Source organism: Lotus japonicus, chromosome 1 (genome assembly GCF_012489685.1).
Source record: "Lotus japonicus ecotype B-129 chromosome 1, LjGifu_v1.2".
NCBI lineage: Eukaryota > Viridiplantae > Streptophyta > Magnoliopsida > Fabales > Fabaceae > Lotus > Lotus japonicus.
Window position 1 is genome coordinate 81,475,271 of NC_080041.1, and position 4,986 is coordinate 81,480,256.

General features: G+C 40.9%; 1 non-coding gene across 1 annotated transcript; it reads right to left on the reverse strand.

Moving 5' to 3' along the window:
- Positions 1-3,132: 3,132 nt before the first annotated feature.
- Positions 3,133-3,239, reverse strand: LOC130734752 (small nucleolar RNA R71). The gene has a single exon (XR_009018098.1). It is a non-coding gene; the product is annotated as a small nucleolar RNA R71 (small nucleolar RNA).
- Between the last annotated feature and the right edge of the window lie 1,747 nt (positions 3,240-4,986).

Consider the following 4,986-nt stretch of genomic DNA (forward strand, 5'->3'; position numbering starts at 1 on the left):
GTGACTGAAACCATTAAGAGAATGATCATTAGGTCGGATCAAGGTCTGAACCTTTACTATTTTAGGAGATCGAGACCTTCTCGAGGAATTACACAGGTTCAAGGGAAAACCTTAGAACATATAGAATAATAAACCATTTTACAAATTAAAATCATAATACGCTAAGCAACATTCAAACACTTTAAAGTATCGATAAAATAGTAAAGAAGACTTAGAGCTTGAGTAAGAATTTGGAAATATGAGAAGTGTCGATGATCCTAGTTTAGGGAGAAACCCTAAGTGCTTATGCACATTTTGCCAATCGGCAGTGAACATTTAGGCTACCTAATTGATAAGTCTAGGAAACCAATAAGTTTCTAAGTATAATGTACACCTTTTGCTCTAAGAGCAGTTCGACCATCCGAGTGATGAGTCAGATGATTCGAGTAATCATCAAGAGTGTTTGCACTCTATCGTTGTAGGAATTCGAGGTCGATAGTTCGACAATTACCGTAGGGAATTTTAGAGACAACATTCTTAGCTAGACTCTTACGTGTGAGGACGATTCGATGTTTGGCTAACCATATTGCATCATTCATTCATGTCTGAGGATACGCGATGGGATGTCGGTCCTCGGTGGAGCCAGTGGGATCGAAAGATCAAGTTTCCACGTAGATCACCGAGTGTGACTACATATTCAGGTTGTAAGAGACACACGTGTCCAGCCTTTCCGGGGCATTATTTTAGCATAACATTGCATTTCATACCATTCATCTAATGACTTGATGTTGATGAATATCGTTATGAGTTTGATGATCTGATGTTGATAAACATCGTTATGTTTTTGCTGAATCGATGATTTATACATGATGATTTAGTAGTTGAGGATGTATTGATATATATGCCATGATAACATTTATCGAACCTATATATATCTACCCCCATACTCTACTTGTTCTCTTTATTATCTACCATATTCTGTGAGTTGACCCCCGCGCCTTGCCTTGTGTGTATTGTTTGTGTTTGGGCGGTCGGCAAACTGCCAGATGTCGCTGGGAGAGTGGTTTACGCTGATTCGCCCGTCCGGGGGAATCAGGTACAAGCTTATTGATCGAGTTGACCCTGCCGCTTGGACGTTGGACCCCGCCAACCACCGAGCAACGTTGATGACCCTATTTTAGTAGTGTTTTTAGGGTCATTTCTTTGTTTGTTTTAAGTCTTTTTGTCGAGTCTCATGTAGTGTCTCATGCATTCTCATGCATTTTTATCTTTCTTTGAGTATTTACTTTGTTTTGGTAATTTTGTAGTTTTATAGGGACTTTTCTCGCATTTTAAGTAAGTTTAGGACTCGCATGATTTTCTTATGTTATTTGAGGGTCCTCTTTGCTAATAAGCTCTTTGAGCTTCTGGATATTTTCCTTGTCTTGTTGGTTAAGTTTTCATATCAGAAACTGAAGGAGAAAGAAGGCCAAAAAGCATGGAATTGATAGAGGACTTAAAGGTGCTTGAAGAGGAGTTATGAAGAAGCTAAAAAGCCTTTCCAGCGAGCTTCGAGTACCTAGGCGCCTTCCCAGCACCTAGGAGCTAGTTATATTTTATGAGCCTTCTAGAATTGGCGCCTAGGCGCTAGGAACCTTCCAGAGAACATGTTTTCGGCTGGAATTGGCGCTCAGGCGCTCTGAATTGGCGCCTGAGCGCCCAGACTCGACTGTTTTGCCAATAAATTGGTTTTTAGACATTTTTCTTGAGACCTTTTGTCATTTTATCATATTTTCATAAGTTAGAAGAGAGAGTTTGAGTTCTGGAGCTTGAGGAGCTTTCTCTAAGCCCTATGTTTCAGGTTTCATCTTTATCTTCTTGTATGGATTCCATAGCCATTCTTGGCTAAACCTCTTTTGCTTTGAGTTCTTTGTAAGACTTATGATGTTTTAATCTTAATTCCTATTTCTATTCATGAATCCTCTGAGTAAACCCTTGAATCTCATATCCATGCTTAATGTTTCAAGTTAGAACGCGTGCTAGCTTTATGCTTTTCTATAATAAAACGGAAGTTTGTTATAGATTAGGGACTTGTTGTGGGATTACCTCTTCTATGCTTGCTACTAGGAATAAAGGAAGGGTTGGAGTTTGTTGGCCTGAATTGCATGCTTAGTGCCTTTAGCAAATGTTTAGGTTGTCAAGGAATTGTGCCTATCTTTTGACTTGAGAGGATTGTCTATGCGAGGCATCGATAGATGATTGATTAGGTTAGAGCATCAAGGAGAGACTCAGAGTTTTGTGGATAGAATAGGTTGACTAAAACTGAATTAGTTAAGCAAGAACCCAAGGCATGCTCACCGTTGTTCTTCACACACTTATATTTCAATTGCTTGTTAATTAAACACCTAAACAATCAACCTTAAAACTGAATTTTACTCACTTTCCTACCGTGAACTCGAGGCTTAAATTGAATTCGCATACCAATTCCCTGTGGTTCGATAAATTAAAACCGGGTAGATTCTGTAAACTTGCAGATTGACCAACAAGTTTTTGGCGTCGTTGCCGGGGAATTGTTTGTGGTTTTTGGTTTAAGCTTTTAGTTTGTGGTTTTATTTTTTTTGTTTTTATCTTTGTCTAGAATTGGTGCTACTAATCTTTCTCTGTTGAGTGTCACACTTTCAGGTTGCTCGAGATAGAGACACCGTCATGGGTGGCCATATGACGGAGGAGGAGATGCAAGCTCATATCGAGGCAATAATCCAAGAGGGGATCACCCTCCGATTATGTGAACAAGAAGTTGAGAATGTCAACCGGTCTCTTCGGGAACTCACTTCGGTTACCATGAATTATGACTATCCTGGGAGCATTGTCTTTCCCGAGGGAGTGGGAAACTTTAAGTTGAGACCGGCATTCATCAACTTGGTGAGCCAAAACCAATATGGTGGAGGTACTTTGGAAGATCCACATGCTCACATGGAGAGGTTCATCCGGAATTGCAACACTTACCGGGTGAACAATGTTCTAACGGATGCAATTCGGTTGAGCTTGTTTCCATTTTCTTTGAAGGGCACCGCTGAGGAATGGCTGAATTCACAGCCTCAAGGGAGCTTCACTACTTGGGAAGACTTAGCGGAAAAGTTCACAACAAGGTTCTTCCCAAGAACCCTTTTGAGGAAATTGAAAAAATACATCATGAATTTTGTGCAACCCACTGAAGAAAATTTCTATGAAGCTTGGGAGCGCTTCAAGAAGCTCTTGAGGAAATGTCCTCAACACAATCTCACTCAAGCTGAATTGGTTGCAACATTTTATGATGGTCTACAATACTCTTGGAGGTTTGGCCTAGATGCGACTTCAAATGGCGAGCTCGATGCTCTTCCCCCACGAGCGGGGTATGACTTAATAGAAAAGATGGCAGCGTGAGTCATGAACTCTGAATATGATCGTCAAACCCGAAGGAGTAAGTTTGAAGTGGAAGCTTACGACAAGCTCTTAGCCTCCAACAAGCAACTCTCTGAACGAATTGCGGAGATTCAAAATCACATAAAGGCGACCAATTTGGTCGGTGCTACAGCAGCCAAAGTGGAGTGTGTGGCTATTGGAGGGCCCAATGTTAGTGAATTTTGCACCATTACCAGTCAGGGTTTCCGAGGTCAAAGCTCTGGACTTTCTCAACAAGTCCAAGAGCAAGTTGGTGAAAATGATGGTGGCAAGAAGAGTTTGGAGGAGTTGGTTGAGACTTTCATCAACCGCATGAAGAACAACTACAAGAGCCAAGAGGTGGCTATAAAGAACTTGGAAAGTCAAATTGGCCAGCTGGTCAAGCAAATGGCCGAGATACCTCAAGGTAAGTTTTCTCCCGATTCGTTAATTTTTTCTAAACAAGAAAATTCTGATGTTGTTACCACTAGGAGTGGGAGAGTGTTACATGAGTCAAAAAAACAAAGTGAGAAGATAGTTGAGGAGGATTGGAGTGTTCTTATTAAAACTAGAGTGATGAACGATCCTATTCCTGAACTTAGCAAAGTTCCATTTCCTAAAGCATTGGCTAAAAAGAAGTTGGATAAAAAGTTTTCAAAATTTATGGATGTTTTTAAGAAACTCCATATTGATATCCCTTTTTCCGATGCTTTGGAACAAATGCATATCTATGCTAAGTTCATGAAGGACATTTTAAATAAGAGAAGGAAGTTGAGTGAGGTTGATGAAACTATTATGATGACCGAGGAGTGTAGTGTCATTTTGCAAAGGAAAATGCCTAAGAAGAGAAGGGATCCTGGGAGTTTTACTATCCCAGTGGAGATTGAGGGGTTGGCTGTTGTTGAAGCCTTGTGTGATTTGGGAGCGAGCATCAACTTGATGCCGCTTAGCATGTTTAGAAGGCTGAACTTAGGAGAGGTCACCCCGACCATGCCCTCCTTACAAATGGCGGACCGATCCCTAAAAACACCCTATGGGATCATTGAAGATGTGATGGTTAAGGTTGATAAGTATGTGTTTCCAGTTGATTTTGTGGTGCTAGACATGGAGGAGGATGCTAAGATTCCTCTCATTCTTGGCCGACCCTTCTTAGCCACTGGCAGGGCGAAGATCAATGTTGATAAGGGTCAGTTCATTCTCAGAGTTGGTGAGGACAAGGTAAGATTTTCGGTTTTCAATTCTAATTTGCAAACTAACATTAATGATGTTTTTGTTTGTGATATGATCAAAAGCTTGTCCAGGGCTTCAAAGGAGACCTCCAAGGTAAATGAAAAAGATGTTGAGCTTAATAAAGCTCTCATCAAGCTTGTTAGTGAAAACAAGTATGGGGGGTCTAAAGATGAGAATTTCCAAGCCCACACGGCCCGATTCACTCAAGCTAGTCACCTTGTAAAGATGGAAGGTGTGACTAGTGATGAACTCATGATTAAGCTCTTCCCTCACTCCTTGAAGGGGGGAGCAAGGATTTGGTACGATGGTTTAGATGATACCCTCTCTTGGGAGGAATTGTTCCAAAGGTTTTGTGCAAGGTTCTTACATTGCACATGT